This window comes from Hevea brasiliensis, chromosome 2 (genome assembly GCF_030052815.1).
Source record: "Hevea brasiliensis isolate MT/VB/25A 57/8 chromosome 2, ASM3005281v1, whole genome shotgun sequence".
NCBI lineage: Eukaryota > Viridiplantae > Streptophyta > Magnoliopsida > Malpighiales > Euphorbiaceae > Hevea > Hevea brasiliensis.
Genome location: NC_079494.1, coordinates 85,401,155 through 85,410,529, shown reverse-complemented (window position 1 = coordinate 85,410,529; position 9,375 = coordinate 85,401,155). Strand labels below are relative to the sequence as shown.

Below are 9,375 nucleotides of genomic sequence, written 5' to 3'. Positions count from 1 at the left end.
CACGTGGCACCATGAGATGGTGACACATGGCATAACACATAAGCATGACAAATATTTTTAATCATGTAAGATGATTAAAATCAAGATTAAATATAGGTTTGACACTTGGCACAATGTGATTGGGTCACTTAAACCTAGAGCTAATCAAAAGGTGACATGTGGCTAGGGTTTAATGTGTTAACCTAGCTATTTAAGTGGGGTTATGAAAAGAAAACATAACCAGCAGCCTCTCCTCTCATATGTCACGCCACTTTGAGCCTCTCCAGCTATTTCTCTTCATCTCTCATCAATTCAAAGAGATTAGCTATCAATCTCTTGAATTAAGAACACTAGAAATTGTTTCTAGTGTCCTGTTTACATCTCTAATCTCTTAAAAGGCAGAACTTGAATTTCTAATTAATAAAAAAGGCTTTAGAAGCTGTTCAAGGGCTGCCATAGGTGTTCTTGGTGTGGACAAGCTAGAGGGACAACATCTGGTGTCCTGAAGAATCTCAAAGGCGAGACGCAAAGCACATCAAGAGGTTAGTGTAATCGTTCTTGATTTAATCTAGGGTTCTAAAATTAATCTGATTAATTTTAAAATCTTAAATGGCAAATACAGATCCAAAAACATATTAAAAGAGTTTTAATATGTTGTTTATTATTGAAATCAAATAGATAAAAATAAATCTTGCATGGTGCATGTGACCCTAGGTGAAAATTTTGAATTCAATGGTATAATCTTGTGTTTTTCACGCTTCCGTTCCTTCAAGTAGCGAGTTGGTCCACTCTGGAAGTTAGCTATTTAATCAATTCAGTTTGTTGTTGTTGAGCTGCTAGGAACCCTTCCATCATGGTTTCCATAGCCATTTTGAGTTCAGGTTATTGAGGTTGGGGAGGTAGTAATGACTGTACAAAGTTTTATGCTCTGTTCTGAAATATAAGGGGTGCTGGTGGTTTATACCCTTATTGCTTATTTATTGGCTGGTTCTGCTGATTAGACCATAAGAAATTTGGGTGGTTCCTCCATCCAGGGTTATAAGTATTTGATTATGGATTGTTTGACTGCCTTTAGTTGATGTTTCCTTTGTTATTCACATAGTTCATCTGTTCTGAGGAGGGTTCATTAAAATTGCTGTATTCTGAACTCACGTATCCTCCTCCATAACTGTTTTTAGGTTGACTGCTTGTACCTACTGCGTTAGCTTGCATCTTTTCGAGTTTCCTTATGAGCTAATCAAATTGACCATTTATCATGCTTAGGGTGTCTACTTCTAGTACCTTTGCAGTTTTCCTTGCATTTCCTCTTTCATTTGACCACTCATAGTTATGGTATGCCACCTTTTCTAGAAGTTCAAGTGCTTGTGGTACTATTTTCTCCATTAGATCACCTTCTGCAGCTGAATCAACTGTGCTCTTTGTAGAGGGTAGTAACCCATTATAGAAGTTTTGCACTAATAGCCAATCTTCTATACAATGGTGTGGACATTCTCTTTGCAAGTCTTTATATCTTTCCAATGCTATATAGAGTGATTCTCCCTCCTTTTGTTTGAAGGTGTTGAGCTTAAGCCTTAGTTTTGCAGTCTTTGCAGGTGGAAAATACCTTGCTAGAAAAGCTTGAGAGAGATTCTCCCAAGTAGTGAATGTTCCAGCTGGTTGAGAAAGTAACCACTTCCTTGCTTTGTCTCGAAGGGAGAATGGGAATGCTCTGAGTCTTATTGCTTGATCAGACACTCCATTCATCTTGAATGTATCACATAGGGCAAGAAAGCATTGGAGGTGATAGTGTGGGTTTTCTGTAGGCAAACCTGCAAACTGGGTTTGTTGAATCATTTAGAGCCATACTAGTTTTAATTCAGAGTTGTTGGCTTCCACTGTGGGTTTAGTGACACTGGGCTGAAATCCTTGGACAGATGGAGCTTCGTAATCTCTCAAGAGTCTCGGTCTGTCATTACTATCACCCATGGTTGGAATTTCAGGATCTCCTTGATCGTTCTCTTAATGTTTCCTTTCCCTCCTGATGGCTTTCAGAGTTCTGTCTATCTCCGAATCTTAATCCAATATTTCTTCTTCTGGCCTTGTTCTGGTCATATACCAGATTGTGCACCTGAGAGAAAAGAAGAGAAATATAACCAATAAAATAAAATTATTTAATAAATATAATTGCCTAAATTAGCTAAATTGCCTATCGCTTGATATTACTAATACCAAAGAGTCCCCGGCAATGGCGCCAAAAACTTGTTCCCCTGGTTTTACAACCCCCACAAGTGCATGGATCGCTAACAAGTAATAAAGTGATAAGTAGAGTATTGTTTCCACGAGGACCTTTGTTTAGCAAATACCAATCTACACAGTAATTTTGATTGTCTAAGCTATTGAATATTTAGGGAATGAAGTTCGCTAACTTTAAACACTAGAATAGTAAACTTAAAATGAAGTAATATATTTTTGGAACAATCCTGGAGTTAAGATTTCATACTTGAATCTTATTAGGGATGTTATCTCGTTTATTTACTAAATTAAGGTTTGTTTTCTTTGATGGAAATTAGCCCTAAGTTATCCTAAATCCTCTCTCAAGGCATGTAGGGTGTATTTTAATTAATTCAAACCCTACTTTTGTGGTGATCAAATTAATTAAAATCCTTTAAGACCTTTGACCAATTTTTAGGTTCCACAAAGGTATCAGCCTATGTTTAGGTCATAATTCCTATGTTCAATATCTTAATTTTCTAATGTTAATATTCACTTTTTAGTCCTTCAATCAACATCTACAATAATGTCTAAGTGGGTACCATCACATAGCATGCATTAGGATCACAAAAAATTAAATCAAGAAACAAATCTCAAATCTAGTAAATAAGACTTAATGTTTATCCATAATAATAATTACAAGCATTACTCTCCTAAATCCAGAATAAGAAAACTACTCACTCATGGTGAGTTCAGCAAACATCATGATAAAAAGTAAAGACAGTAAAAAGAAAACCACATAAAGAAATAAAGTAATAGGAATCTGTCTAGGGGGATGAAAGAAAGAAACCAAAGATAGTTTGCAGCTTTGAACTTATGCAACTTCAGCTGCAGAACTTCTTTTGGTACTGACGCGAAACCCGACAGCAGCAGCCTTCAGTAGTCTCCTCGCGACAGTCGTCTATTTTCCACACCCTCTTTTGACATTTTCTTTTCTATTTTTATTGGTTGCTCTAGGGTTAGGTTGCTCTTAGTCCAAAGGGCCTTAGAAGTCTCATTTTTATCCAAAAATAGGAGGCAAATTCGAGTTATAAAATTGGCTGCAGCATAGTACACAGCCTGTGTGTCACTACACGGGTCTCGCAAAGTAGGGCCGTGTAACTTGCTTGAGAAGAATCGCGTGGTCTTTTTTTTGGCACAAAAAGTTACAGGGGTCTGTGCCAATTACACGGGTAGTGTACTATTGTTCCCATAAGTTTCTTCAAACTTGCGCTCAGCAGAGACTTACACGGGTCCCTACAGATTACAAAGGTCTGACTGCATGATCCGTGTACTTGTGTTTCTCATCGATTCTGTTGGCTTTCTTCTGGCAAAGATTTACACGGGTCTAGGGCTTCATTTACACAACCCGTGTACTTTGTATTAGCAGCAATTCTCTGTCTCTTTACTCCTCTAAGCTTTTCTTGAACTCCTATACTTCTGTAGCTTCACCCAAACGCCTGAAATGATGCAGAAACATGGAATTGAGGGCTTTACAATAGAAATTACGAAAACTAATAAAATCAACTATTATGCATGAAAATATTTGCCTAAATGCTATGAAATAGAATGTAAATATGCTTTAAAACATCTATATAATTCAAGTGTATCAGATATCGTTTTCAGTACAAGTGGTATCAGAGCCTCGTAAAGTCCGTGCAGTCCCGGGTTCGATTTTGCCCATTGCACAAAATGCAAACTTTGCGCTAAGAGTTGGGCTTGACATGTGCCACGCAAGTGGAGCGTGGTGGGTTGGTCTGGAGGATGAGATGATAAAGAGAATTTAGTGCCCTGACTAGATAGGATATCCTTTTTAGTTCAAGATACACATTCTAAGGTTTTTAGGAGAAAGAGAAAGAGTTTAGGAAGCCATGGAAGAAAACTCACAATGTTATTTTAGAGAAAACTTAAGTCTGATTACAACTGGATAGAACATCTCCTTATATAGGCATGGAGTGTCTGGCTTTTACAGGCAACCGGCAAGTGATTGGCTATCGACACTCTAAAGTAAAAGAAATAAATCACACGTAATTATTACATAATTTGACCGACAGACTTTAACTTTAATCATGGCATTGATGACAGGTTAAATGTGTCATAATCAGAATCGTCTGAGTCATCCACTCCAAAGAAGTCCTTTAGCCACTGTCGATGCTTAACAGGTGATGGTGGGTTAGCATTTTCAATGGTCTCTTGTATTTTACTATCAATTGGGTCTTGAGAATCTTGCCAGATTGGATGGGACCAATCTATGGGTTCATCAGTGAGGGACCAGATGGGCCTAAGAGATGTACAATTCACGTGAGTAAGGGTCAGAGGCTGGTAGCCATTGATTTCATAGAGATGCTCTGCCAGTTGTCTCCTCAGTGGTCCCATAGTGTCCTTTTCGATGATAAATCCTTTGTAACTCCTCCATTCATACTCACCATTTTGGGTCCAGAGAAGTCCATCAGGTTTCTGAAGAAAGGCCTATGCATGATAAACATGGTTCTGATGTTGGGCTGAGTTCCTATGGGCCTGTCTTTGATCCCATGGGTATTTATGAGATGCTTCAGGCTGTATTGCCATGCTGAAATGGGCTTAAACCATTCTAAGAATCTAAACAAGAGAATCCTATTTTTTCTGTCTAGAGTGTAATGGTACAAACTTATGAGCGAGAACTCTATCCCTGTAGAATAGAGAGTAACCATGCACCATAGGAGCCATAACTCCTCAACGATAAGGTCTCTGTCGGGATGTATACTAAAACACGTGAGGAAGGGGTTGTCAAGAATAAAGATGGATGAGGAGGGGAGCAGTCCCCTCAGAGTATTCCTGGTGCTTAGGTAATGAAACAGGTGGTCCTTTGTGAATTAGGCTATTTTAGGAATAGGCTGGTTAGGAGAACAGCCTGGTGGAAAACTGTCTAGTAGGGGAGTAAGGAAATTATGAGTGTGTGGAGAAGATGAGGATGCCATGAAGATCAAAGGGAATGTGAAATGGGTTTTTATGAGGTGAAGTTCCTTAGGCCTAGACAAAAGATCTAGAACTAAGTTATGCTTTCCCTTTATGTGTTGGACCATTAATTTATACTTGGCGAACTAGTCTTTTAACCTCAGAAGCTGTGGTTCTGGGAGAGTTTTGTTCTTGAAGTCTAAGATCTTCGGGAAGGATGAGCTGTCCATGACCACAGTAAAGTGATGGCCAATGAGGTGGAACTCAAATCTTTTTATTCCGTTTTTTACAGCCAATATCTCTTTGTATACTGAGTGGTAGTGTTTTTGTGACTCTGGAAACTCTCCACTAGCATGTCCACAGATATGCTTTTCTCCTTGGATCTCTTCAATACGGACAACACTCCAGTGGGTGTCACTAGAATCAGTCTGAAGGATTCAGTGTCCCATGCTAGGAATCTTTAGAGGTGGCGGATTTGAAGCCACTTCTTTTAATGCCTTGATTGCTTCTGTTTGTTCCTTCTTCCAAAGTGATACAGTCTTTTTAAGCATCTTTGACAGCTGGCTGGTATGAGTGCTGACATGAGGAATGAATTTCCTGATGTAATTGACAATACCAAGGAACTATTGTATCTATTTTACTGATAAGTCCTTGTCAGGAAACTTTAACAGTTCTTCTGCGATGTGAGGACCTGGTTGGTATTTTCTGTCTTTGAACTTCATTCCAAGGAAGTCAATGTCGGTCTGGCCCAAAGAGCTTTTCTTTTCAGATAGCATAATCCCATGGGAATCCACTAAGGTGTGGAAAGTGGATAAGAGTTCCTGGTGGGCTATGACATCTTTAGAGAATAGGAGGATGTCATCTATATAGATGAGAGCACTGTAGAGTATGGGCTCAAATATCCTTGTCATGGCTTTTTGGAAGACAGATGGGGCTGTCTTAAGACCAAATGGGAGAACAGTCCATTGGTATTGGGCTGTAGGGATACAAAAAAGCGATTTTGGGTCGGTTAGAAGGGTTGATACCCAATTGCCAAAATCCTGCCTTAAGATCGAACTTTGAGAAGACATGGGCTTCATGGAGTTGGGTGAACAAGGCTTCAGGTTTTGGTAAAGGGAATTTATCATCCTGAAAGAAATGGTTAAGGGGTTTGTAGTCAATAACAAGTCTCTTTTTTCCCCTTAATCTTTCAAACCTTTTTTCCACATAAAAAGCCTAGCAAGCCCATTGAGAAGATGTGGGTTCTATGAGACCCTGTTGGAGTAATTGCTTGCACTCTTCTTGGGCTAAGGCTAGGTCTATTGGGTTCATTCCTCATTAAGCTTGAATGGGAGATTGACAAAGAACTCTGGATTTTTCCACAAGGGGTGGTGATGATGGAACTGTGCATGAGAGTCGGCACAGCATCTCAAAAGCTCTTTGTGTTCTTAGAATTTAGCTGAGGCATCAGTCAGAGAGTATAGCCTTGGGACAGAGGTGAATGGGTGAAAACTGCTTTTGTATTTCAATCCCATTGGAAGGATCTTTAGATGGTTCGCTTGCTGGTATAAGTCGAAACCAATCAGTAAGTCTTTATCAGGAAGGTTTGGCCCAATGACTTTGGTCCAAAGAATACAGGTGGAAAAGAACTGAATCCCAATGGGTTGTTTGGTTATGAAACTGGTTTTGAAAACATTTTCATCTGTTGCCTTGAAATATTCTGTCTGAGGGACCCAGTATTCTGGAGGCAAAATGGCTGTGTTCATCATGATTTTATGGGCTCCAGTATCAAGAAAACCAATAACACTAATGGGCCGATCATACTTAGTGGGAAGGATGTGAAGTGGTACAAGAGGGATTGGAATAGTGTCTGGGTTATGGGTCGGATGAGAGGATTGGATATGTTGGGCTAGGTAAGAAGGATAATGGGCTTCAGTGTCAGATTTTGATTCTTCTGAGGATAGAGAATGATCCGGGTTGAAATCAGTATTCGTTCCAAGGGCAAAAATAGTCTCTTCGTCTGATTCATCTTATTCAGAGAACAAAGATTTAATGTAATCCTATTCTAGTGAAATGTGAGAGGCCTGTTGAATATGCTATAGCGGCTTGATAGCCTTGTTGGGGTTCTTAGGGCAGTTTTTTGCATAGTGGTCTCGATTTTCACAAATGTAACATTGATCAGACTTCTTCATGCCCGTCCTCTTCTTTCGAAAGTATCTAACTGGTTTCTTTCCTCTTCCTTGTTTAAAGGGAGGTTTAGATCCTGAGGAACTAGAATACTTCTTGTAATGTCCCTTTTTCTTAGGTGTGCACTCGCAATTCTTTTCTTTGCATTTGATAGTAAGGTGGGACTTTTGGAAAATATTCTTCAAGGCATTGTTGTTATCAATGATATCCTTGAACAACTTCTACAGCACACACATCTTGTCCAGACAAGTCAAAGTCATCTGGTGTAGTTCTTCTATGGTGATGGCATTCATCGCTATGCGAGTAGAAGCAATGCTTCTGTGGAGCTCTGGTTGTAATGCTTCTGGGAGAGAGGCAATGTATGTATGTCTGAGATTGACATCATTGTAACCATTCAGCAGATAGTAGCGCTGAGCCATGCGTTGATAATGTTTTTCAATATCTGTCCTTTTCAAAGAACAACAATGCATGTCAAAATACTCCTGATGCAGTTGCTTGCTATACAGTGAGGTGTCTCTAAGAAATTTAGCAAAGATAGCATTAACACCTTATATGACATTTAGATGACAAAACTGGGCTTTGTGATATTCTCCAATGGAAGTAAACCAGTCTTGGAGTGTTCCAACAGTTTGAAATATAGACTCCCTAAGGATAACATGTGAGTCAGCACCATCTCGATGCATTTGGACATCAAGGCAAGCTTTGAACTCTGCAAGGCGATCCCTCCATTTTGATGGGCGGATATCATCTAATGTGAGCCATGGGCCTGAGCTAGGCCTGGATTGTTGATGTTGGGCTCCTTAAAAATTGAAGTCTAGGATTGGATCATCCTCAGGCATTTCTACATGTGGGTTTTGGGCTTGAGGAGGCCAAGTTGGACCTGTAGTGCCGCTAGTAGAATCTGTAGTTAGCGAAGGGCTAGTTTGTGATGAGGTTAGTGGAGGATCAGCCATCAGTAACGCTGTAACGTCCATTTGTCTTATTTCACTATCATCGCTGGACAATTCATCTTCTGGCTTAGAAGGTATTGATATCATGTGCTGAGGAGGAGGATTAGGATACATTTTATCCTTGCCTTTGTCAATCTTTCTTTTTGCAGGCTAGGATTCTTCTGAAGAAGATGGGCTTTTGGGTTCATATCTGGTAGGTGTAGGAGCTAGTCTAAATAAGGGAGATGGGTTATAAGTTACTAGAGCTGGTTCATAGGAATAGTTAAAAGGGCCAAAAGGAGAGTAAGCAAGTTCAGGGGTAGGAAGGAAAGGGTTGTGAGATATTTGTGTAGAAAATGGGCTATAAGAAACGGGTGCTTCTATTGCTTTATGCAAGTCTGCTTCAACCTAGGCTAGATGTTTCTTTAGCCTTCTGATTTCAGCTTCCTTCTGATTGAACTCCATCCTGAATCTCCTTTGTTGAATCAAGGATTTCAAATCCTTATCACGCTATATAATTTTCCCTTATAGGTCTCTGTACATGTTATGAGTGAATGCAGTAAAAGAATCCACCTTTTGATCAATGTGTTGAGTCCTTGTAAAGACTTGATCAATCTTAGAATCAATTCATTGCAACGTCTTGTTCTGGACAGTTGCATTCTTTGTCTGCCAAATTAGAACTTCTTCAACTTGAGTGATCGGGGTAATTTGACCTTCAGTATCAACCTTAGTTGAATAAATGAAAGGTCTGGTGGAGATTTTGGTTTATTGATCTATTTGTTGAGCCAATGGGGGAAAATCTGCTTCATAAGAGGCAGGAGAAAACATCATGCAAGGCTGCACCATGGGTAGTGCTGGGGGAAGAGAAACTGTTGGTTTAGGAGGAGGAGGTTGTCTCCCTTCTTTCCTGATGATCTCCAGGGCAAGTTCATAAATGGGAAGAGGTGTCTTCTGTTTGGTTTCCTCATGGATGCCAATCCATGGGTTGTTATCTGGATAGTCTCTTCTAAGAACTTGCTGTGGTTTGCATAAGGCTTTGGACCTCTTGGTAAGCTTTTTCCAATTTTTATCAGACAATGGATGGTCATATTTATTTTCCTAGTAGTTATTGCAACAATCATAGTCTAGATCACATATG

The 9,375-nt window shown here is 39.6% G+C and overlaps 1 non-coding gene across 1 annotated transcript; it reads left to right on the top strand.

Moving 5' to 3' along the window:
• The first annotated feature begins 1,450 nt into the window (after nucleotides 1-1,450).
• On the top strand, nucleotides 1,451-1,557 carry LOC131178180 (small nucleolar RNA R71). The gene has a single exon (XR_009147312.1). It is a non-coding gene; the product is annotated as a small nucleolar RNA R71 (small nucleolar RNA).
• Nucleotides 1,558-9,375: the final 7,818 nt, after the last annotated feature.